The sequence below is a fragment of the Molossus molossus genome, unplaced genomic scaffold (assembly GCF_014108415.1).
Source record: "Molossus molossus isolate mMolMol1 unplaced genomic scaffold, mMolMol1.p scaffold_m16_p_15, whole genome shotgun sequence".
In the NCBI taxonomy this organism is placed as follows: Eukaryota; Metazoa; Chordata; class Mammalia; order Chiroptera; family Molossidae; genus Molossus; species Molossus molossus.
This window is the reverse complement of record NW_023425350.1, coordinates 44,904,692-44,931,649: the sequence shown is the minus strand read 5'-3', so window position 1 is coordinate 44,931,649 and position 26,958 is coordinate 44,904,692. Positions and strand designations below refer to the sequence as shown.

Below are 26,958 nucleotides of genomic sequence, written 5' to 3'. Positions count from 1 at the left end.
ATTGTGGAGCATACCGCTGTTAACCCAAGACCTCCCGGAGCTGCGAACCCTGCACATGCTGGGAGGGGAGGGTGTATTTGGGGACCCAGATTAGCAACTCCTGAGCCTCTGGGGGTAGGTCTGAGGTACACACTCTTTCTGGAGTGAGGCGGGACTGGACGGGGTTCTTGGAGCAGAAGGAGCCTGCTCCTATTCCTTGTGAGGTTGGGGTTGCAGGGCAGATAGTGATCATCTCTTCCCGTGACACCCACACACAGATCCAAAGGGAGAACACAGACTAGCTATTAATTCTGTAAACTATTCAATGTACAAAGGCCCAAAACAGACATCCCAGGCTATTTGTATCCATATAACAACAACTGCATCCTAAGTCCTTTTGTAGGTAAAAAGTGGAATATTTAAAAACAAGATTAAAAAAACAAAAGTTACACTTGATCCTTAGGATTAACTTGCTTTTCCATATTTTACCCTCTCACCCAGGGAAATGGATATTTTTATAAGTGAAGAAACTGACTCTGAGGGGTCGCTTAAGGTCACACAGTTAATGAGTGATAGAATCAAGGTTGAGCCCCGGCTGGTTTTCTCAGTGGTTAGAGTGTTGGCCTGTGCACCAGAGAATCCCGGGTTCAGTTTCCGCTAAGGGCCGTCCCTCGTTTGCAATTTGTCCCCGACCCACGTCAATGTTTTTCTCTTTCTCCCTCCTGCTCTATATGTAGATAAATGCAAAAATGTCCTCAGGTGAAGATAAAAAAAAAAAAAAAAAAAGAATCAAGGTTGAACTAGGTCCGACACCCAACAGTTGTCCTTTGTTGGTGCTGCAGTCTCTTCTCAGAGGTGAGGCAGATGCATTTTCATCTCCCATAGCAAAGAGAAGGAGCCCCTCTCTGTATAAATAGGATGCTGGCTGCTGAGGTACCGGGAAAACTTGCCTTTTGTTCCTTTCTGACCGCAAGAATATCTTTGCTTAGAGTTGTTTATACACTCCCCTGATGAAATGGCTTGCTGGATTTAAGGCTGCAGTCTGAAATTTGATATTGTTTTCTTTTTTGGATCTCACTGGACCTCTGCTAATGGCCTAACTAACCCACATTCAGACCAAGTGATCCAACCCTGGTATTACAGACAAATGATGCAAACTCCCTTAAACTAAATGCAGACTTTAGAACTACCTTGGGCATTTCACCATCAATTATCCAACTGTTCTACAGGTATCTAATGAATATCTCTGCCTTTCCCTGAGCCAATCTACTCTCTCTTTTGCAAGTTATTTTTTTCATACTTTGCTAAGATCCAGTTATGACTCTTTTGCATAAAACTCTCAGTGGGCTGTGGCTGGTGTGGCTAAGTTGGTGCACCAAAAAGTCATGGGTTTGATTCCTGGTCAGGGCACATACCCAGGTGTAGGGTTCAGTCCCTGGTCAGGGCATACACGGTAGGCAATCGATCAATGTTTCTCTCTCACACTGATGTTTCTATCTCTCTCTTCCTCTCCCTTCCTCTCTCTCTAAAATCAATTTTTTTTGAAAGCTAAGAATTCCTATAATTAAAAAAAAAAACAACTGACAATAACAAAGCCATTTAAAAAAAAAGAAGAAAAGACCCTCAGTGGTTTCCCACCATCTACAGAATGATGACAAGACTTGTCACGCAAGGCCCTGCCTATCTCTGCAGCTCTTAAATTTGAGGTAGAGACAAAGTGAAACCCCAAAGTAGAGCCAAGTGTTTTATACAGCTGCAAAAGTACGATTCTTGTCCTCGGGTCCTATGTGAGAAGAATCAGAGTATAAATAGCAAACGAGCCCACACTTGACCTTGGAGAGTTTGGTCAGAGAGAAACATGGGCTGCTCATAGTGAGGGGTTTATGGTTTGCTTCTTTCTTTATAATCTATTCCTATCTCTTTTCAAAAATGAGCCCAGAAAGCTTTGGGTAAAAGTTAGTTAATTAGAAATAGAAAAGTAGTACCAAAGAAAAAGGAAAAGGTAATATTTTAGGTCTAAAGGTCAATGTCACTGTACATTCATGCTGGATTCCCTGGCAGCCAGGGCAAAAAAGGAAGAAGGGTATTGTGCTGGCATGTTTATAACCCCATAACTGATGACTGGTAAATTATTGTGCTGCTCCATAATTGATGATTGGGAAAGTCACTGTGTGCCCTCTAGCTGAACCAGTTTAGTCAAAATAACGTCAGTAAATTGGAATACTCCCTGAACCAAGAAATTGTTGGGAGCCGGCTACGTGTCTGACAGAGTCCACGGAGCCTGGAGGTCTTGAGTCAGAGACTCGACCTCCCCACAGTCTCAAGGAATCAGGCTTACATTGTGTTTGTGCAACTCAGGGCTAAGTGTGACCCAATGTACCTTGAAATATCTGAAATACCTAGATGTACCTGGGTGTTCCTGGGTGTGCCTGGGTGTTTCTATTATCTGTAAGGCAAACTAATTCTATACAGCATTGCTGTGGCCCTGGGCATTATATCAAGAAGAGACTATTTTCTGTAAGGTCTAAAAGGCATGTGATAAAGCATATTGGGGCTGATTCCGAAGACTCTGTCACAGGGGTGTTCGGGATCAGACGCCAGCTGGCTAATAAACAGCTCTTATTTGGACTTCAGTTCTCTAGTGGTCTTTCTTTGACTCTGTAGCCACAACATTTGGAGGCCCCAGGGCTGGTCTCCGAGATCTCGGGATCACTCGCCGGCAGGCTTTGCTCTCTATTTGGCTTTAATTTGGCTCTGGTGGTCTCTCGGTTCTCTCGCGCCACAAAAGTATTTCACTGAAATGTTGTTGATAGAAAAGAGTAAACTTATTAGTTCTTAAAAACAGGCAAAGTATTTTATCTTTCTTTTCATTATTATTATTTTTTTAATCCTTACCCGAGGATATTTTTCCATTGATTTTTACATGGAATGGAAGGGAGGAGGGAGGGGGAGAGAGAGAGAGAAAGAGAAACATCAATGTGAGAGAGACACATCAATTGCTTGCCTCCCCCACAACCCCAACCATGACCTGGGATTGAATCTGCATCACAGGTACGTACGCTTGACCAGGAATCAAACCCTGGACCCTTTGGGTCTATAGGCCAACGCTCTAAACACTGAGCCAAAATAGCCAGGGCTTTCCATTGCTTTTTAAATTATAAAATTAATGCATGTCTTTTGTAAAAACAAAAACAAAAAAACTCAAATAATATAAATGTCTATATAATAAAATGTGTATGCCCACCTTACCTATACCTCCACTTCCCTTCTCCAGAAGCAAACTCGAACCCCTGAGACTAATCATTTTTTTCTAGAGGTTTGTTTTCATTTATTTTTTCCATTAGAAGTACTTACACAGCTTTCATATAATATGAGTTTTATTTGTTTGCTTCAAAAATTTTATCACATTAATCATGGCATTTTGTAACTGTAAATGTATTAGGGATATTCTTCTATATCATATAAATAGATCTACCACTTTAGTTTTACTGTTCATAATATTCCATTATATGGAGGCAGCACAGCTGACTTACTTATTCCCCTGTTTGTTTCTGATTTTATAGTCTTATAAATAATGAGCATGCTTGTATATACAATTTTGTAAAGAAATGTATTTCTATGGAATATATTTCTCAAAGTGAAACTGTGGGATCGTGTGGTTTGTACATTTAAAATTTTGATGAATTGTCTTCAAAAAGACTGCATCAATTTATACTCTCACCGACAGTGTTTGAGAGTGCCCATTTCCCCATTCCCTTGCCAATGTTAGATATTATCGACCTTTTTCATTCCCTGGCACAAATTTCTAAATGGAATTTCTCCTGGCAAGGTCAGTATATTTTAATCAAGAAAAGAGACCAATAAGACGGTCTCCTTTCTCCTGTTCTAGGGTGATGGCTTTCAGGCTGTGCTCTGTGGAGCCCCAGGAATTCTAAGGGATGGGAGTGAAGTACAAAAAGACAGGACCTCCACCTGTTCAGTAAGGCAGCTGAGTTTTTATCTGTTTTACATGTTGCATTTTGAGACTAGGATTTATTTGAAGATAATATTCTGTTGTTAAAAACAAGTTTGCAGAGACAAGGAAACAGAATCTCAGAGGGAAGGGGGCAGGGGCAGAAAGAGATTAACTAGGGAATTTATATGCATATATGCACAACCAATGGACACAGACAAGAGTGTAGTGAAGGCCTGGGTTGGGGGTAGGAGCAGGATGGAGGTGGTCAGTGGAGGTGGGGGGGGGGGGTGGGCATCTGTAATACTCTCAACAATAAAGATAATTTTTTAAAAATTTGTTAAAAAAAAACAAGTTTGCTATCTGCTGGTCTGAGCCTTGTTTCTCATGGAACCATTAGCAACTTAAAGAGGAACTGAAAATGTAATCCTTGGGAGCAAAGAAGAAGGGGTGTTAAAACACTGACTCACCCAGGTGTGGTTCACTGGTTGAGCTCATGTGCCAAGAGGTCACCAGTTCAATTCTCAGTCAGGGCACATGTCCAGGTTGTGGGCCCAATCCCCAGTGGGGGGCATGCAAGAGGTGGCCATTTGATGTTCTCTCTCATTGATGTTTCTCTCTCTCTCCCCTTTTCCCCCCTCCTCTCTAAAATCAATAAAGAAAAAATATCAAAAACAAACAAAAACACTGACTCTCCAGCTATAGCCAAATATTCCCATTTATACATTGTGGGTTTGTCTGCCAACAACTTTGTTCATGCTGGGCCTCACTCTGTAATGCCCAATTGCTATCCTGCAACCAATCCTAAAACACCATCTCTTCCAAGATTTGGATTAAAATTCCCCTTCTCTAACTACCCACCCTCCCCTCTCACAACACACACATATACACCCCTCTTGTGGGAATCATATCCTTCTTTATTTGTCTAAACTTGATGGGGCTTCCTTTCTTCTGATCTGAGTAAAATTCCATGGCCCAGAATCCTCTAAGATTTCTGTGAGTTCCTCCAAGCCTTCGGTTCTCATGGCCTCCTCCGCCTGCTACTTCTTCAGGTGCTTTCTTTGAGATCTATCATGTGGAATTTAGCTCCTTCTTTGGTAGTCACACACACTAATTATAACGATAAACTACTCCAACACACAAAGAATTCTTGAGAAGAGCTGAATTTACTGTAGTTAGCATGCAGGGAAGGTCAGAGAAAGATGGGTTTAACTCACAAGGATACAATCTCAAAAGTGGCACAGTGAGCAGCATTGTGGCCTTTCATGATCTAATGGCCTTTCACCGGTCCCTCTTTACCTGGCTGGCTCCTCTCTTTTTCTGTTCTTAATCTTCACTCACTCTCCCTGGGATTGAACCAAGAAGTTCAAATTATTTTCCTCTATTAGGCATTGCAGTTCATCTCTTCCCAGCTTTTACCCTCAAACTCACATGGCCAATCTCTTCATAGTGTTCATCTTATTAAAGGGGCTTTCTGCCCTGGCCAGTTTGGTTCAGCAGGTAGAGTATCAGCCTACAGACCAAAGGGTCATGGGTTTAATTTCCAGTCAAGGGCACGTATCTGGGTCATAGGTTTGATCCCCAGCCATGGTTGGGGTTGTGCAGGAGGCAACCAATTGATAACTCTCTCTCACATCAATGTTTCTCTCTTTCTCTCTCTCTCTCTGTCTCTCCCCACCCCCTTCCACTCTATCTAAAAATCAATGGAAAAATATCCTTGAGTGAAGATTAGCAAAAACAACAATAAAGGGGCTTTTCATTTAGTAGAATCAACCCTTTCTAGGAAGCTGTTTTCTTTAAAAAATAGCAATAGAAACATTGTTTTTTCCCTTTATACCCCTGCTATTTCTTCCTCACTGAAACATTATCATTATGTTGCTTTTATCACCTAATCATTTTATACATCTGGCCCCTGTAACCAAATTTAACCAGCTCAAGAGCAAGAACTCTGCCTTTTGTAACTTTTTTTTTTTTTTTTTTGCTTTTTTTTTAATCCTCACCCATGGACATTTTTTGATATTTTGTTCACATAGAGTGGGAGGGAGAGAGAGAGAGAGAAACATAAATGTGAAAGGGACACATCGAGTGGTTGCCACCCACACAACCCAGGGCAGGGGACAAACTGCAACTGAGGTATGTGCCCTTAGTGGGAACCGAACCCAGGTCTCTCCGGACCGCAAGCCAATGCTCTAACCAATGAGCAAAACCGGCCAGGGCACCTTTTGTAGCTTTTAAATGCCCAGTCTTTGGCATATGCCTGACAAACACATAAAGAATAAGGCAATCACTAATTATACAATTAAAAGAAGAGTAAATGAGCCCAGCCAGTATAGCTCAGTGGATTGAGTGTCACCCCATGGACTGAGAGGTCCTGGTTTGATTCCCAGTTAGGGCACATGAACAGGTTGCGGGGTCCATCCCCAATAGGGGGCATACAGGAGGCAGCTGATGGATGTTTCTCTCTCACATCAATGTTTCTATCTCTCTCTTCCTTCCTCTCTCTCTAAAAATTCAATAAAAACATATTTAAAAAGGAAGAGTAAATGATAAATGAATATAAGAAGACACTTGGATATTATGTAAGATGTTGGAAATATCTTCTTGCAAAGGTCATAAAATTAAGTAATTCTTAGGAAGTTCATTAGAACATTCAAACATATTTTCAAGTTGTATTTACTTTTAGGAGATTCATAATGTAAGGTTATCCAACTCAAAATATTCACTACTTTATATTTCTTTTTTATGTTGGCTTTTACTCTTCTATAATTTATTTTCTACTCCTCCTATGAGCTAGATATTATTTTTGTTTATTCCCACCTCACCTGGCCATATAGAAAGAAAGCAGAGATGATTATCTATGTCAGCACAATATCTCATCTTGCAGGGATCTCAAGAATAAAGAATATAATATAAAGTAGCGTGCTATGTAAACCAAGGCTTAAAACATTCTTCAGCGAACCATCGTAAAATATCACCTGAAATTCCTACAGGATCTTCTGCCTGCTATGTTTAATTCCTAAATCTCATGTTATTAAAAGAAGTCTGTTTACTCTTTTATCTACACTCATATTTTACAATTTTTTTCATCAAAACTGGCTTAGTTTCGTGTGAGAAAGCAGAAACATATGACAAGTTAGAATTTCTGATATTTGACCCATTGCAATAAATTTAAGTCCAAGAACAGCCCAAAGTTCAGAAACCAGGCCCAATTTAATTGTGAAAAATATATAGAGAGAGATATATATACATATATAATTTTCCACAGAAAGCACAGATTGTTCTATTCTGCTTATCTATGTGATAGAATGTTTCCCAAAATATTCAAGTGAAAAAAAGTTTCTCCCAACTATTTGCTGCTTATAAGAGACTTGCTTCAGATTTAAGGACATAGAAAGCTCAAAGTGAAGAGATAGGAAATGAAAAAGATATTCCATGCAAGTGAAAACCAAAAGAAAGCAAGATTAGCTATACTTATATCAGAGAAAATATTTTTAAGCCAAAATGGTAATAAGAGGAAAAAACAGTCATTATATAATGGTAAAGGGGTTAATTAATTAAGAAGATATAACAACCATAAATATATATGCACCCAACATTGGAGCACCTAAATATATTTAGCAAATACGAACATATCTGAAGGGAGAAATAGATAACAATATGACAATAGTAGGGGACTTCAATACCTCACTTCCAGTATTCAGACAGGAAATCAACAAGAAAATGTTGGATTTGAACCATACATTAAACCACATGAACCTAACAAATATTTGCAGAACAATTCATTTAAGGAGAGCAAAATATACATTCTTCTCAAGTGCACATGGAACATTCTTCAAGGTAGAGCATATGATGAGCCACAAAACAAGTCTTAGAATATTTAGGAAGATTGAAATCATACCAAGTATCCTTTCTGACCACATAATATGAAACTAGAAATCAACAAGAGGAAAGCTGGAAAGTTTACAAGCATGTGGGGGCTAAACAACACATTCCTGAACAACCAACCAATGGGACAAAGAAAAAATTTTAAAAATCTGAAAAAGAAATTTAAAAAATTACCCCATCACAATAGCATTAAAAAAACAATAAAATATGAATAAATTTAACAAAGAACAAGAAAAATCTGTACAATAAAAACTATAAGACTTTGATGAAAAATATTTAAGAAGATGCAAATGGAAAGATATTTCTTGTGTATGGATCAGAATAATTAATATTGTTAAAATGTCCATATTACCCAAAGCCATCTGTAGAGTCAATGCAATCCCTATCAAAATTCCAATGGTATTTTTCACAGAAATTAAAAAAACAACAACCAAAAACAGAAAAACAACAACCAAGAACCACAAAAGACTCCAAATAGCCAAAGCAATCCTAAGAAAGAACAAAGCCAGAGGCATCAGATGTCCTGATTTCAAAGTATACTATAGTTGCTATATATTATTTACTATAGTAGCAATATTAATTAAAACAATATGGTACTGGAATAAAATTAGACACATCAACAGAACAGAAATGAGAGCCTAAAAATAAACCCCACATAAATGGTCAACTAATATTTGACAAGAGAGCAAAGAATACTCAATGGGGCAAGGATAATCTCTTCAACAAATGGTGGTGTGAAAACCAGAAAAACCACACGTGGAAAAATGAAATTGGATCCCTATCTTATACCACTCACTAAAATTAACTGAACTAGATTAAAGGTTTAAACATAAGACCTGATACCATAAAGTTCATATAAGAAAGCATAAGGGAACAGCTTCTTGACATTGGTCTTAGGAATGATTTTTATCTGACAACAAAAACACAAGCAACAAAAGCAAAAACTCAAAAGTAGTAGTACCTTATCAAACTAAAAGGCTCTGTACAGCAAAAGAAACAATCAACAAAATGAAAAGGCAGCCTACAGAGTAGAAGAAAATATGTACAAACCATATATTGGGTAAAGTGTAACATCCAAAATACAGAAAAAAACTTACACAACAACAACCAAAAAACAAACAATTTGATTTAAAAATGAACAGAAGAATCAAATAGACATTTTTCCAAAGAAAATCTCTAGATGGCCAACAGGTACATGAAAGGATGTTCAGCATCACTAATAATCAGGGAAACAAAATCAAAACCACAATGAGATATCACCTTGCACCTATAAGAATGGACCATCAAGAAGACAAGAGATAATAAGAGTGTGGAGAAAAGAAAACCCTTGTGCACTTTTGGTGGGACTGTAAATTGGTACAGCCACTATGGAAAACAGTATGGAGGGTTCTAAATAAAATTTTAAAATAGAACTACTGTATAATCCAGTAATCTCACTTCTAGGTATATATCCAAGAGAAATGAAAACAGTATATTGAAAAGATGTCTGCATTCCCACTTCTATTGCAGCATTATTCACAATAGCCAAGATATGGAAGCAACCTATGTGTCTGTCAATGTATGAATGGAAAAAGAAGATGTGAGATACACACACACACACACACACACACACACACACACGAATATTATTTGACCATCAGGAAGAAGGAAATCCTGCTTTGCAACAACATGGACCTTGAAAACATAATGCTGAGTGAGATAAGTCAGATAAAGAAAGACAAATATTGTATGGTCTCATTTACATGTGGAATTAAAAAAAAAACAAATTCATAGAAACAGAAAGAATGGTGGATCGGGGGTTGGGAGTGGGGGATGTGAGAGATTGTCATTTAGGGTACAAATCTGTAACTAGTCAATAAATAAGTTCTGGAGATCTAATGCATAGCATAGTGATTATAGTCAACAATACTGTATTATAAACCTCAAAGTTGCTAAGAGACTAGATCTAATTGTTCTGACGACAAAAAAGAAATAATAATAATAATATGATGTGAGAGAGGTGTTAGCTAATGGTAGTAATCATGTTGCAATATATAAATGTATCAAATTAACATGTTTATACCTTAAACTAACACAATGTTACACATTAATTATATCTTAATTTCAAAAACAAAGAAAAAAATTTCTATAATTTGGCAGATTTATTTGGTATTATGTAAGTAACACAGAGAATGAGCACAACCAGACATTTCACTGCTAACATATTATCTAGTCTCTACCGAGGCTAGTGAAAAGATTGACCCGCTTAGTTGTTGACAATCAGCTCTTATCTATTATCATTCCAGTTACCTAGTTAAATCAGTTTCAGTAGAAAAAATGTTTTATAAACCAAAAACAATACATACACAAAAGGGAAAAAAAAGTATGTTCATAATAAGACTTATGGCCAAATTGAGTTATCACTTTATAAATAAAGAGAAAAGGATTCGGGATATGATTAGAGTAATTTAAAATGTGGCGTAAGAGTCAGCTACACAATTTGAATAACTCTGACACCTTTAATTGATGTTCCAAGACCATCACTGCTCTATGCTGAAATGGAAAAACATAGGTTTCAAAGTAGCAATGACTGTGAAGAAGGCATTCTGCAGATAGCAGTTGGTCACGTCACTTTCACTCACAGAAGAAGCAGGTAGGCATCTGTATTATTTGATACACTGCTATGTTGATGGGAGAATTTCCCCTCAAAATCTATCTCCTCCTCTCCTCCTAACTCTGTCACTAATGTCTTAAATTTTATTATTACAGGTTAATTCCTTTAGGGAGGCAATGTTGTTTAGTACCAACTTTTATCAAAACAGATATAATCAATTGTAAGATGTGCCACTAAGAAACAAAAACCAATTCCAACTATAATAAGATATCATCAATTGTAAGAGGCATCCCAATTTCAGACATACTAAAATATGAAAAACATATGTCTTAAACTCTATGAAATTAAGTAATTAAGACATTGACCTTGAAATCAAACACATCTGGATGAACATCCTGATCCTGCCATTTGATGAATTGGTTGCCTTGGGGGAAATACTTCAGTTTTTTAACTTCTACCTTCTCCTCTGTGAAATTAATGTATTAATATACACCTACCTGGTTAGCAATAATTACCTACAATGAGACATGAAAATGTGCTTAGTGCAGAGCTCAGACCTGAGTTGGGACTCCAAAATGAAAACTATTTTTGCTGTTAAGAAATTATTGGCTAAAAGTAATTACCACTGGGGAGAGTAGCATATGAAGTTCCCACTACTCATGATTCCTTACTTTCAACAAGTTTGTAAGAGTTTAGATAAAAACCGATCTCCATAGACTGAGGTATTTGACAAACACTTGTTTGTGGGGGAGGAGATAAGACAACAGGTGGGAAACCTCCTGGAAGGAGTGGGGAGCTGGATCTAGAAGAGGGAGTCAGAGGATGCCACATCCAAATGTTATTGTGTCTTCCAACTTTTGCCTAGAATTGCTTCTGGTTTCAATTTTATTGAAACATCAAGAATACAATCATACCCTTGAAAACAATATGTTAAGAAAAAAGAAGCCAGTCACAAAGACAACATATTGTACGATTCAATTTATATGAAATTTCTAGAATAGGCAAGTCCATAAAGACAGAAAGTAGATTAGTGGTTTCCAGTGGCTGAGGGGAGGGAGAATAGAGAGTGGTAGCTAATAGGTATGGGCTTTTGGGGGTGATAAAAAATATTCTAAAATTAGATTGCAATGACTATTGTACAACTCTGTGAATATGCTAAAAACCATTGAATTGTATATTTAAAATGAGTGAATTTTATGGTATGTGACACACACTTCAATAAAGGTGTTTAAGGGTGGGGAAATATATTCACGTCCTGCTATATTGATGTCTTTAAAATTTTTCACTTTACTTTGTAAAACAATAAAAACAACTGAACACACTTAGAAAAATAAATGTATTTACTTTAAATTATACCTAAGTTGAGACCTGCCAAGTATGGCTCAGCGGTAGAGTGTCCTGGGTTCGATTCCAGCCAAGGGCACGGTCCTTGGTTGCGGTTCGTTCCAGATCCCATTTGTCTCTCTCACATCGATGTTGCTCTCTCTCTCTCTCTCTCTCTCTCTCTCTCTCTCTCTCTCTCTCTCTCTCTCATCTTCCCACTCTCCCTCCAGCTCTATCTGAAGATTAATGTAAAAAATATCCTCGGGTGAGGATTAAAAAAGAAATTATACCTAAATTGAGTCAAGGTTTATAACCCATAAAGTTCAGTTAAGGTTTTCCACTTGCTACATGCAAAACAGCCAGTTTTAAACATAGTCTCCAATTGTGTGAACTTCAGAAGATTTAGTCACAGAGATAATGATTTAGCCTGTGTCATGAGCTGGCATGCATTGTGCAGTAAGGATGCAAAGGAGCTCCTCATATCCAGGGGTGATGTTCAAAATATTTAAAATCTGGATGGAATCAGGCACTAACCAGTCAGAGTGGATGCCACCTGGAGGCTGCTCAGCTGCTGGAATTTGGAGGAGTCTGGGGTCCAGGAAGAAGGGCCAGGGAAGTTAAATGGGAAGGGATTAGGGAAAGAGGGCACTTGGAAGCTTAAGCAGGAACATTAATAATAAGTGATACAAAAGATTTTAATATTTTAGTAACTGGCTAGAGTTGCTCCAGGGCATATCTGTCTACATTATCTCTGGTGTGCCCTCAGAATGCTCTTATTCTATTCTACTCGTGACATTTTACAGATGAGAAAACCAAGATTGAGAAAAGGGTGGGCTTGTCCATGATGAATGAGCAGTAGGAGTCAGAATAAGGATCCACATCTGCTAAATCTCAATCCAGGTCAAATGAGGTGGAAAAACTGGGCAAAAACATCCTTACAATAAATTACCTTGCCCAGTCATCATTTTTTAACCATTTCTAATTCAGAGTCGCAACTTATTTTTACTCATGTGCATAGAAAAAGCATATATATTCTTCACAAGAGTAAAAGAACTTGGTAGAAAACAAAGGGGCAATGGGTCCAGATTTCTGGATAATTTTTAAAATATGCTAGTGGAAAACACAATGGCACACATGTAGCATGTCTCAATAGGATTCATGCATCATCACCAAAGCAAATTTGAAAAGAATAAATCGAAGGCATTTAAAGTTTAAAAATGCTGGCACATAATCTCATTTGGTAACTTTTGTCTTCCTAGCTATTAGGCAGAAAATACCTCAAGATAAATAAGAAAAGATAGACAAAAATGATTATATTTGTTCTAAGTTTCATTTAGAGAATTGCCAATAGAATGATGCAGAAAGACTTATTGGGTGCTCGGGGTTTTGTGTATGTTGAGGAAGAGATGAATATATATGCTCATTCATGTTTTAATAATAACTATCAATATTTGAATGGCCCTTAAGAGTTCTAAAAATGCTTTCCTAAGCTTTTATTTTGCAATATATTGCTAAGTGTAAATGCACACTACAAAATGTATACACAGTTAAAATGCTATATCTATTTAAAAGAAAGTCTATGCTGTGTGTGTGTGTGTGTGTGTGTGTGTGTGTGTGTGTATGCGCGTGCACATGCATACATATAAAAACTTTAAGAATTTGAAATACTATCTGTTGTCCTTGGTTGGTAAAATTATGAGTATTTCCTTAGTGTTTTCCTTTTTATTTTTAATCCTCACCCAAGACTATGTTTGAGAGAGAGAGAGAAAGGACATCATTGTGAGATACATTGATCAGTTGCCTCCCATACGTTCCCCGACCAGGGATTGAACCCCAATCTGGGTATGCGCCTTGACTGGGAATGCAACCGGCCACCTTCGGTGTACATGATGTTCCAACCAACTGAGCCACTCGCTCAGGTGTCCTTTGCCTTTTTTTGTTCTCCAAGTTTCTTGCATTGAACATGTATTGCTTTTGTAATTAAGAAAAAAAATTTAAGTGCCTCCATTCACATTTTATATCTATAGAGGCTTATCACAATCATGTGACATACCATGCCTCATTTTATTGAAGAGGATACTGAGGCTCAGAAGAACTGAGTGACCTGTTACTTGACAGACAGCAAGTATTAGAGTTTGGGTTCTCATCTTGGCCATCAGATTCTGAATCTTGTTTTCTTCTACATTATGACGCTCAGTCCTTAGAGCTGGCTTCCGTGGTGGCTCACCGCAGCCCATTCAGGGGTATCTTTATGCTATGCTTGCAGCAGAGCACCATCCACTCATTTGTACCTGTCAGTCATTCTGTAGAAACCAATTTCCCAATTAAAATGGTAGCTGTTCTGAAAGTGGCATCAAAGGCTTGAAGCAATTAAGCTCCCGCAACAAATTCCTGCAGTTTTATTCATTCGAGTAGCCTTTATTTCCAAGCAGCATACTGTTGCTCTCAAATGTTAAAAGCTTCCAGGAGTCTATCCTGGACTCTCTCATCTTTCTCCATATCCAATTTCCACCTTATCAGTTTTTCAAGGTATATGTTTTTCTGGACCTTTTTTTAAAAAACTACTTCTTGCTTCCTAATAGGTCCTGTTTACTGTGAAAAAGCACAGGAAATTGTGGGGAAGTAGAACTATGGAGCCTGTGACCACAGGCTCTGCTAGAAGCTCTGAAAATCTAACCCATCACCCCATTACCTCACAGACAAGCTCGAAGGCTGCTGCTGTTGGTTTTCTGGGCATGGAACGACCTCTCAGTCAATTGAAAGTCTCTGCCTTAGGATTTTCTGAGTTCTGTTTTACTCCTTGACTTTTTCACACACATTTTGCAGCATCAAGTAAATGGTCTGAACAAGTGACATTATTCAAGTTGTAAATATTTGGAGTGAAAGGTCTAGAACAATTTTGAGAGGTACATAGGGAAGTTCTGAGTTAAGCCAAAACCTGAATTTTGTGTGCCTTTGCCAGATGAAACTTGACTTTCATCTTTTAGAGCTAAGCTATATTGTTCTGAGTCCAGTGATGATAGTTTCCAGGTGTTTATTTCTTTATTCCGCTTTTAAAAAATAATGTATATCTTCAGCTGAGGATACTGATATTTATTAGTAAAGTGACCCAGATATGCCTGTGCCTCCCAGCCCTGTCCTGAGTACACCAGACACCATGAAGTAGGACTCAGCAGTTCTACACTTCTGAACAGGAACAAATTCAACTCCCCTAAGACATTAACAAGAAAAATAGGTTTTATTGTAGATTTCATGGAGCAGTGCATGAAAGAATTATATCAAGCACCACAAGGTATACTTTAATAGAAACTCCTATTTTTTTTTTTTGTATCCTCACCTGAGGACATTTTTCCATTTTTTGTTCAGATAGAGTGGGAGGGAGAGAGAGGAAGAGAGAGAGAGAAACATCGATGTGAAGGGACACATCGAGTGGCTGCCACCCGCACGACCAACCAGGGCCGGGGACAAATTGCAACCGAGGTACATGCCCTTAGCGGGAACCGAACCCCGGTCTCTCTGTACCGCAGGCCGACGCTCCAACCGCTGAGCCAAACCGGCCAGGGCTAATAGAAACTCCTATTAAACAACTCGGGTTTCCCCAGAAAGTTCCCCTCAGCTACTTCTTCACACTTTAATCTTCTTTACCCTTTAATCTTGTCCACACATAGGTTCTAAGTTTTTCGTGGTCTGGATCTCACTGCATTGTCCCTTAACCCTGCCCTTTTTCTCTACCTCCTGCAAAAATAATTTTTTTCGAATGCAAAACAATTTAGTAAATTCTCTTAACCTTGCATCCTCATACCCACTACTCTGTTCAGCAAACAAAGAATTTCCTTTGAAATCAGTTGGGTATTATAAACTGCAAGTCATTTTTCTTTGCCACAAATACTTTTTTCCCTTATCACCATAGTGTTGGCCAACACCAATAATAATTATTGAGGAATGCACATCAAAATCACAATGCGGTATCACCTCACACCTGTAAGAATGGCTATCATAAAAAAAAAAAAAAGATAAATAACAAATGCTAGCAAGGATGTAAAAAAGAGGGAACCCTTGTGTGCTATTGGTAAAATGTAAATTGATACAGCTATTATAAAATGCAGTATGGAGGTTCCTCATAAAATTAAAACTAGAACTACCACATGATTCAGCAATCCCACTCTGGGTATATAGCCAAAGGAAACAAAATCACTGTCCCAAAGACAGATCTGCACCTGCATGTTTTTTGCAGTCTTATTTACAATAGCCAAGACACAGAAACAACCTAAGTGTCCATCAACAGATCAATGGATAAAGAAATGTATTATATGCTATACATAGATCAAAGGAACAGAATGAATAGAGAGCCCAGAATTAAACCAATACCTATATGGTCAATTTATATATGATAAAGGAGGAAAGAACAAACAGTGGGATAAAAACAGTCTATGCAATAAATGGTGTTAGGAAAACCGGACAGATACAGGCAAAATAATGAAACTAGACTACCTTCTTATACCATGTGCAAGAATAAACTCAAAATGTATTAAAGACTTAAATGTAAGACTTGAAACCATAAAAATCCTACAAGAGCCTGGCTGGTATGGCTCAGTGGTTGAGCATCGACCCATGCACCAAGAGGTTCCTGGTTCGATTCCCAGTCAGGGCACATACCCAGGTTGTGGGCCAAATCCCCAGTGGGGGGCATGCAGGAGGTGGCCAATCGATGTTCTCTCTCACTGATGTTTCTATCTCTCTCTCCCTCTCCCTTCCTCTCTCTCTAAAATCAATAAAGGAAAAAAAAATTTTTTTAATTCTACAAGAAAATATAGGCAGTAAAATCTCTAGCATTTCTCTTAGCAATATTTTTCAGATGTCTATAGCCTCGGGCAAGGCTAACAAAAAAATAAACAAATGGCACTACATCAAACTAAAATGTTTTTTTCACAGCAAAGAAAACCATCAACAAAACAAAAAGGTAACCTACTAAATAGAAGAACATATTCACCAATGATACATCATATAAGGGGTTAATATCCAAAATTTATAAAGAACTTACACAACCCAACACCAAAAAAACCCCAAATAATCCAATTTAAAAATGGGCAAAAAATGCACAACCAATTGACAAAGACACTAGGCTGGAGGAGGGAGGAGGGGGTCAATGGGGGAAAAAGTGAGACATCTGTAATACTTTCCACAATTTAAAAAAAAAAAAGCATGCCAAAAAAAACATAAGCAAAAAACCCGAATAGACACTTCTCCAAAGAAGACATACAGATGGCCAACAGACATATGAAAAGATACTCAGTCAGTAATTATCAGAGAAATGCAAATTAAAACCACAACGAGATTCCATTTTACATCTGTCAGAATGGCTATCATCAATAAATCAACACAGTGCGACTGCTGTGGAAAGCAGTATGGAGATTCCTCATAAAATTAAAAATGGAACTGCCTTATAACATAGCAATTCCACTTCTGGGTATATATATGAAGAAATCCAAAATACGAATTCAAAAATATATATAAACCCCTATGTTCATTGCAGCATTATTTACAATAGCCAAGACATGGATGCAATCCAAGTGCTCATCAATAGACGAGTGCATAAAAAAGTGGCAATACATATATACAATGAAGTATTATTTGGCCATAAAAAAGAATGAAATTTTACCATCTGTGACAGCTAGGATGGACCTATGGGGTATTATGCTCAGTGAAATAAGTCAGACATAAAAAGACAAATACCATATAATTTCACATACGTGTGGAACCTAAAAAATGAAATAAGCAAACAAACAAAATAGAAATAAACTCATTGATACAGAGAACAGACTAATGGTGGTCAGAGGGGAAGAGGGTTACAGGCTGGGTGAAAAGGTGAAGGAATTAAGAAGTACAAATTGGTAGTCACAAAATAGTCCTGGGGATGTAAAGTAAAGCATTGGGAATATAGTCAATAATATTGTAATAATTATGTAAGGTGCCATTCAGGTACTTAAAATATCAAAAGGACTTCTATCTATCTATCTATCTATCTATCTATCTATCTATCTATCTATCTATCGGTACGTGCCCCTAGCGGAAACTGAACCCAGGACTCTCTGGTTTACAGGCTGATGCTCCAACCACTGAGCCAAACCGGCCCCGGCAAAAGGACTACTTTTTAAAGTACATGATTGTCTAACCACCATGCTGTACACCTGAAATTTATACAAAATAATATTGAGTGCAAATTGTAACTGAAAAATAAAAGTTAAAAAAGGAAATTGTGATATAATAGAATACTATTTAGCCATAATAAAGAAGGAAACCTTGCCATTTGCAATAACATGAATAAACCTTGAGGGCATTATGCTATGTTAAATAAATCAGAGAAAGACAAATACTGTATAATTTCACCTCTATGTGGAAGTTTAAAAAACCAAACTCATGGAAACAGAGATTGGATTTACAGCTGCCAGAGGTAGGGGTTGGGGGATGGAGGAATTAGATGAAAGTATTCAAAAGGTACAAACTTCTGGTTATAAGTTAAATAAGTTCTGAGCATATAATGTACAACATGATAACTATGGTTAACAATACTTTGTATATTGTACATTTGAAAGTTGTTAAGAGAGTGGATTTTAAAGTTTTCATTATAAGAAAAGAAATTATAACTATGTGAGGTGATGAATGTTAACTAATCTTATTGTGGTAATCATTTTGCAATATATACACATATCAAATTATGTTGTATACTTTAAACTTATACAGTATTATATGTCAATTACATCTAAATGAAACTGAAAAGAAAAAAACACAACAGTGTTAGCTCACCATGTCAACTTCTTCTGAAACTGTAGGTCCAAATTTCAAGATGCTTCAGTAGTAGATCAGCAAAAGCTTGAGTCTTTCTTTAGCAGAGCCATTTGGTGGGGATGCGAAGAGAGAGGGCATAGATGGAATTCCTACGGAATTTAAGGCAAAGAAAGAGAAACTAAAATTTACATAGTTTACGGTTGTTTTTTGTTTGCTTGTTTGTTTTTAACATATTTTATTCCATTGCATCTTTATAACCATGGTTTGCAGTTGGGATTCCAAGCCAAGTCCATTGAGTTCACAGTCTGAGGTCTTTCCTTATGCTCCATCACCTTCCATGGGTTTGGGATTTCCAGTATTTCGAGAGCTACCTCCTCTATCATCCCATCAAGTTCTTTGTCAGTTCAGGATTGGATCTATGCACAGAAAGCCATTCTTCTCTTACACTCACCTGGCTCAGAGACAGCTGGACTTAGCATCTCCTGGCTCAGCCTCTCCCTGTCCCACTGCACGTCCTAGTCAGGCAGCCACATGAATCTCTGACATCTCATTGGACGGTCCAAATTTGATACAATTGGGAAAGGGATGGTGGATGAGCTCGAGTGCTGTAGTAGAAAGTGCCCTGGAGCAAGATTCAAGCTACACAGACTACCAGAGAATAAATCAGTGTGCATCTCTCAATCTCTTTGGAAACAAAATTTTGCATATAGTGCATTGAAACAGAAAATACAAAGAGAATTCATATTTGTGGACTGGTTCTCACAAAGCCTCTCAAACGTACAAAAGTAAACCTTTTTCTTTATTTTTTAACCTGTTGATAGTGAAATTCAATTCACTTATTTAAATGTATGTTGTACATAAATTAGATCCTCACGTCTGCCACTCAGCTAGAACTTTTCGGGAAAAGCCTCCATTTCTTCCTTGATCCTGCCTTCTACAAGTAATGCGAAGTTACTGTCTATATTCTGTAGGTTAGAGCTGACAAACACCTGCTTGTTGGTCTTCCTGGCTAAGCGCTGGGCAAGGCCAGTGGAGGTTGCGTCTGAAGTGTCTGCGAGGAGGGAGGTGGACACAGGGATGGAGTCATAGCGGCTGCACACGCTGCGGCGTGGCCCCCACGCACGGGAAGAGCGAGTCCGTCAGCCCGTGACATGGGAGCGGGCCAGCGGCTCCCACAGCTTCGCGCTAACGCTGTGCAGGGAGATGTCCCCGCCCGGCCGGCCTGTGGCCCACCAGCGCCTAAACTTTTTCTTTTATATCCGAATGGTTTAACAGCTTGACTTGAGCAGATTTAGTCTTCTAGTATACAATGGGGCAGAGTGCATGTTAATTCTCTGTCATCTCCAAGAAGCACTCTTTCTATACATACGGGCAGGCTGTATATGGACCTACTTCAGCTGCCTACTCTGTGCCTGAAGTGTGTCATTGCTCAGGTTACTTCGTTTCTTTCTACCCTAATTTCTTGGACTATAAAAGGAGGAAGTTCGGCTGGATAAGTTTCCTTCCAGTCATGAGGTTTATATAGTGGTGAATATCTGCAAAGAACCACTTACAGCGTGGAAAACACTATCCCTTCCTGTGAAGAAACTCAACCTATTTACCAGCAACCATAGCTCCCTTAACGTTAACCCCAAATTACAGGTGGAATGGAGGCAGAAGCGAAGGGGATCTAGGTGAAGGGTAAAAGTAAGTCGGGGGGAAATGTAATTATGGGTTAACATGACTTTGCCAAGTGTTTTGGTGTGTGTGTGTGTGTGTGTGTGTGTGTGTCCCACCTATTCTAGTTGTTTATCTCCAAGTTATATTTATTATATTTTACATTATACTAACATTATACTACATTAAAGAGCACACCATGTGGAACTCCAGCTTTTGGTTTTTAGGTTTTCAGAAAAATTACATCAGAGAGAGCTTTAATTGCTTGCCCAGATGTATGTGGTGAGGGATATTTCATTCATTAGTTGTTTGGTTTTTAAACCTCTTCAGATATTTACAAAAACTCTCCATGAAGTAGCTGCTCATTGAGAATTAAAGGTGCCGTTCCCTGGTTAATTTTGTACAGTTACACATGAGGTTTGTTCCTGGACTAGTACAGAAAACTTTTCGATTAGACCGAAGGCAATCACAGACAGCTTTTGAATATTGTCACAGACAGAATGTAGACCTGCATTTTGAAGACACTTTTCATACTGTGACCTCTGCAACATTTAACACTATTTCTCACTTACCCCTCCTTGAACCGCACTCTTCTCTTGGCTTTGCTGACACTACCTTCTCTATTTTCCTTCTCTTTGGCCTCCAATCCCTCCCCACCCTTTATTGATTTTAGAGAGAGAGGAAGTGACAGAGAGAGAAAGATAGAAACATTGATGAGAGAGAATATTGACCAGCCGCCCCCTGCATGACCACCACTGGGAATCGGGCTCACAACTTGGGCATGTGTCACGACCAGAAATCGAACCGGTGACCTCTTGGTGCATGGGTTGACTCTCAACCACTGAGCCACACCAGCAGGACTCCAGTTCTTTTCACAGCCATTCACTCTCTCCAGGAACTTTCATTCATTCAGCTCTCAAGACATTGATCACCATCTCTACCCTGATGAGTCCCACAACTATATCTCTAGCCCAGACTATGTCCTAACCTATGAACCCAAACATCCACTGCTATTATTTAACATGGACACACAGATGGCTCACAGGGATCTCTGACTCAACATGTCTAAAATAAATCTCATCACCTTCCCTCTAAACGTGACCCTCTCCCCTGAGTTCCTAGGCTCCACAAACAACTCCACTATCTACTCAGTTGCCTGAATCAGAAAACTGAATAGCATCCTTGACAATCTCTCTTCCATACCCAACACCCATCCCATCAATCATCATATAACTTGAATCTAATACTGCATTATCTCCGGACTCTGGTCACACCTCTCTACCTGCACTCTCCCTTAAACCCCAGGGAGTTCTCACTTGAAACACTCCAACAGTCTTCTCTGGTTCCCCTCTCTGTTCCTTTTCATTCCATTATCCACCCTACAGCCAGAGTGAGGTTTTAAAAACAAATATCTGATTGTTTTGCCCTACTACTTCCTATGGCTCTTAAGTTAAAGTCCATACCCCTTAAGAGAGCTTACAAGGCTCCTCTAACTTGCACTCTACACTCCAGACTTAATACTTTTTTTTTTCAGTTCTTCAAGAGATCCATGGTCTTTCTCACCCACAGACTTTTACATATGTAAGTCCTGTTTCCTGAATACTTCTGCTTTCCTAACACTCAGAAGTCTTTCTTGACTCCCTTTCTTTACCACACACACCTATTTATTACAATGCATGATAATTACCTATTTAATTGCCTGACTTTCCAGTAGACTACACAGTCCATGAGGGCAGGTACCATGCCTATATTATATCCTAGCACTTGGCACTGTGCCTAGTATTTAGGAGGAGTTCAGTAAATATTTGTGATATAAATGAGTAAGAAAATAAAGTTGCTGCTCTGAACAAGTAGCAGTACCAGTGTCCTAAGCCTACTTTACTTGCTTGCAGTTGAGCTAACTACTGACAAAAAAAAAAAAGTATCCTAGTTCTGTTTCTTTTTCAAAACCCATTTTTAAGCTGTGAAACCCTTTCTTCAAATGAATATGTGTTAGAGCCCAATTTATACAAAATGGACAAAAATAGAGTTGTTCATATTGAAACTGGGGTGAGGATCCCCATTTACTCATCCTTCTTCATCCTGAGGATTTCCAAGGAACCCATTAGGACACTCAGAACTTAGTTTGAAAACCAGTGATCCACTGTAAGTAGGCAGAAACATTCATATCACCTAAGACATTTGTTTTTAAAATCTTGTAAGAAGTTCCTAGTAATAGGAGCAGGTGCTTATCTAAAGAAATAAGGAATCTAACATGAGACCATCAAATAATCCTATTTCCACTTTCCTGATGATGATTTTCTAACCTGGAATGAAGAAGTAAAATACTCTTTCAAAGATTTAGAGGCTCAAAGTACTTCAGGGCATAGATTGAACACATTTTACCATGAACCTTGACCTCAGAGGGGTGGTTCAGAGCGAGTTAAAGCCTAAGAGGATTTACCCTGATGCCGCCATTGCTTTGGTTGGAGCCTGAAGTCAGTCACACATAAAGTTCTAATCCTCATGCAATTGTGCCATTCCTTATGTTGCTGAACCTCAGCACTGAAGTCTAGGATTCTTTTCATTGGGAATTTTTTCTCATGAATAGTGTTTTCTGTCAAAGGGAACCAATTTGCTTCAGACGGAACTGCACTGAGAAGAGCACAAGGGAGACATTGCACGTAGGAAACCACACAACAAAATGTCTCTTGGGCAGATGAGGTACAGTTCGAAGTGGTTGAGGAGAAAGTCTAGTCAAGGGCCCACACAATACACTGGGGTGAGGCTGTGGCACAGACTATTATCAGAGGGTCATGGACACTTAATGTGCCAGTGAAAGCCTTAGCCTTAAAACCAGCAAGAGATCATTTCCTCTAGACTTATTGGGGGAAAGTAGAAACACTTCCATGTTTATAAATGCAGTTTATTTTGCTGTGGGCAAAACCTGAAGTATGAATAAAATTCTGTATCTTAATGACTATATAATAAAGAAGCACAGAACAGCCTCTATTAGCTAAAATTTTGTATGATAAACATTTATTATTTTCTTTCATTGACTATATCATTAAGAAGGCGTCAAGGAAAAGAATCTAGATAATCATGATTAAAATTAGGAGCTCTGGCCACTGGAAAAAAGCTACATCTAACTTTATGTTTAGCACATTGTTGACAGTCAGTAAACTGAACATAATTGTATTATAAAAATGTATTCTTTGCTGAGGCATGAGGCAAATAGGTCATTTTCTTAAGAGGTAGTACAGTCTATTAAGCACTTAAGAGATGTTCAATTCAGTTTCTTGCTCAAGAGCTTACAACCAAGCTTTAGTGTCAGAAACAGGCAAATAAATGAACTCTAGAGACGATGGTGGACATTGCAATAGTAGTAAGCACAAGAGAGGAACATCCAGCCCAGCTATGGTTCCCAGGGGAGGCTTCTAGAGGAGATGAAACCTGGGCTGAGTCTTGAAAAACAAATAAGATAGAAAAGAGGAAATAGTAGTGGGGATGGGATGAGGTGGAGGAGCTCTAGATGTAGAAAGCAGCATACACAAAGAGAAAAAAAGTATTGCTTATTAAGTAGTGTCATATGTTTAAAACATAAAATGTTTGTAGGGGGATGGCAAGAGATTTGGCTGGAAAAGTGGGCAGGACCAAGGCTGTGAAAGATGTAAAAGACATTAAACTAAGGAGTGTGTCCTTAAGGTTACTGGGAGCCATTAAGAGAAATAACATGATTAGACAAACAATTTGGAAATAATGTATTAGTAGTAGTATAGTGACAAAGTATAATTTTCAAAAAGTTAAAAACATCAGTTGCATATTAGTATAGAATGGGCCCTGGTCAAAGGTTTTATTTAACTTATTAAATAATGAGGAAACCAGTAATTTAATTAAGCTGGTTCCAAGAGACTTGGATCAGAATACACAGTACTTAATCACAGATAGAATGAAGAATACTACTTACAGTGAACTGTAAGGAAAGGGTAGGGGAAGATAATGTGATGATGGTAACTGTTGGGGATTTATCAGGAAGTTGGGGGGGCAAGTGTGTGTGTGTGTGTGTGTGTGTGCATGCACATGTGTGTGAAGTAGGAGAAAAATTTATTTACTGTGGGTAAGGGCAAGGGGAATTACCTTGAACCAAAAGATGGGGACCAGAGCTTGACATTTGAAGATAATATGAGGGGGAAGATTATTCAGCACCCAAATAGATTACAGTGGTACTGAGGGTCTAGCTGATCTAGGAGACCATGCCTTTGTAGTGGAAATAACCATGGCAAAGACAGGAAGCAAATCTCGAACTAGTTACAAGGAGTAAATGATGAAAATATTTCATTTAAACCTTTTTTTTTTTTTTTTATCCTCACCCGAGGACATTTTTCCATTTTTTGTACAGATAGAGTGGGAGGGAGAGAGAGGAAGAGAGAGGGAGGGAAACATCGATGTGAAAGGGACACATCGAGTGGCTGCCACCCGCACGACCAACCAGGGCCGGGGACAAACTGCAACCAAGGTACATGCCCTTAGCGGGAACGAACCCGGGTCTCTCCAGACCGCAGGTGGACACTCTAACCGCTGAGCCAAACCGGCTAGGGCTCATTTAAACCTTTTTATGTTGCATTTTAAAAAGAGAATGATGAGTGGGGTTTGTAATTTACTAAAGTGGTAAAATAGTATTGGGGGGGGGGAGTACAGTCAGTCATTCATTGATATGTCCATAGCAAACGATTTAATAGTCAACCACAAAAGTAAAAAAGGCAATGTTACATAGAAATTAAGTATCCAGGCCCACCCCTGGGGTGTGTGGGGCCCCAAGTCTCTGTCAACATACACAATTTGATTTAAAAATTGCATTACAAAATGAATGGCATAATCTTAGTAATAGTGGTTTACGATGGAGGATTAAAATAACTGATGAAAAAGACAAAGTGTTTGTTTATTGTCCAATCAGTACAGATGAAGCTTCTTCATAGATTCCAGGCACCATTTCTTCATATTCTTTATTGACAAATGAATTATACCACAAGCAGGAAAAAAGGTAGCAACACTGTTATTCACAGTGTCATGGCTCTTTGGAACCTGCTTATATTTAAACAATATACACTTCCTACTCCTGCAGTTCCCTAATACCGTTTACTCTACTTCATACTGGTTACATCATGAGGCCGCATCAGCTATCATGCTACCTGTGACTGCTGGCTGCCAATTGCACTTTCAGATGTTGCTTCTGTGCTTTGATAAAGTCCAGAGCATGGAGAAAAATGTGAAAAGTAATTTGTTTTCTATTCACGTAAAATTTATAGGAATCTTCTGGCCAAAGCATAGGAAACCATCTTCTAATCTTGTCATAAACTTACGAGTCTGTAATTACTGCATTCCTAGAATGTGATCACTTTGAAGAAAAGGCCCTCCTGCCCTCCAAACACCACCAACCAGCGGGGAGGATAAGTGAGGAACCCAAAGGCTGAGCCAGAAGATCAGTCCCATTAGCTCAAAGAAGTCAGTCCATTATTCCACAAAGTTTAAAATCCACCTGGGAAAGCATGACGTCATGGAGCACCAAGGTCCATGAGCATTATAGAACAGCCTCTAAAAATCCCTTGAGGAGAGAGGTAAGGCCACCCGAGGGACTGTCTGACTCTTGGCTGGGTGCCTGTGGCAGAGGTGGGGTGAGAGTGCCAGAGATAAGGAGAGCAGGGTGTGGCACAGGGTACAGGACTTCCACCACCACTCCTGCCACCCTTGAGCACTGAGCCCTGGGAGTGACACCACAGTGGAAACACATGTGGGTGAGAGTCAGCATGTGGCTGATACACGTGGCTCAAGCCCAAGTCAATGGCAGGTCATGGGTACCCCAAAGCACTGAACTTGTCCTTAATCCAACACTAATGAGAATATTCACAAACCAGTGTGTCCTCACCATTCTGGTAGCCCTGCCATCCTGCAAAAGAAATACCTCACTGGCAGAGTGAGAGCCACTTGCTCACCAAGTCATCCTCCTGCTAGGGCCTTGCACCAGACCTCAACCTCCACTTCATAGGCGGGAGTCGCAGAGCAACTCCAGGCATCTGGTCAATCCGGCGGGGTAGATGGAGTGAGGTGGTAGTAAGTTTAAGAATCTCCCAAAGGAGAAGTGTATTCCTGGGAGAAATGGGTACCTAGGAACACTTGGATACCTCACCCAGACAGTACTGTCAGCACAGTGGTCTGAGTCCCTGGAGGAGGATCTACGAAGTTTTGAGGAAAGCAATTCTACCAACTGCAACTCAGGTAGGATGAGGTCTCAGATCAGGTGCAGGAAGGTCCTGAACAGCACAGTTTCAAGCACCAGAGAGCAACTTACAAAGTTCAAAGAAAGGCATTCCAAAGCAGGGGGCCCAGGGCTGAGCTGAGACCCAGAACCTCCAGTCTAAGGGAGTACAGCATGCATCCACTACCCAGATTGAGAAAGAAAACATTATTACATATTTTTAAATTTTGCTGTAAAGCTCCTCTCTGATACCACCTCACTGCCTCTACACTTAGAGATAAAGTGTCCTAAAATTTTCCTTAATGACTTTACCACATTTATTTGTATTATTATTTTTTTAAGATTTTGGTGGGTTTTTTTGTGTGTTTTTGAACTTCATAGAAATAGAAAAAGCTTGTATATATACTTGCTTCTTCAATGAATCCATGGGTCACTTAGGAGAAAATAAAAATCCCTATAATATTGCCTTCCAATCCATGCAAATGGTTTATCTTTTTATTTAAATATTTTAAAATGTTCAATAACACTACACTTTTCTTCATAAAGGTATTT

The 26,958-nt window shown here is 38.9% G+C and overlaps 1 protein-coding gene and 1 pseudogene across 1 annotated transcript in view; both read right to left on the bottom strand.

The window, feature by feature from the left end:
* Positions 1 to 26,958, bottom strand: part of EHBP1 (EH domain binding protein 1) — a 602,469-nt gene that overhangs the window by 440,175 nt on the left and 135,336 nt on the right. Inside the window, exon 9 of the mRNA XM_036263545.1 lies at positions 18,537 to 18,667. The gene's annotated coding sequence lies outside the window, so the exon portion shown is untranslated. The remainder of the gene's footprint in view (positions 1 to 18,536; positions 18,668 to 26,958) is intronic.
* Positions 19,406 to 20,129, bottom strand: LOC118630531 (annotated as a pseudogene).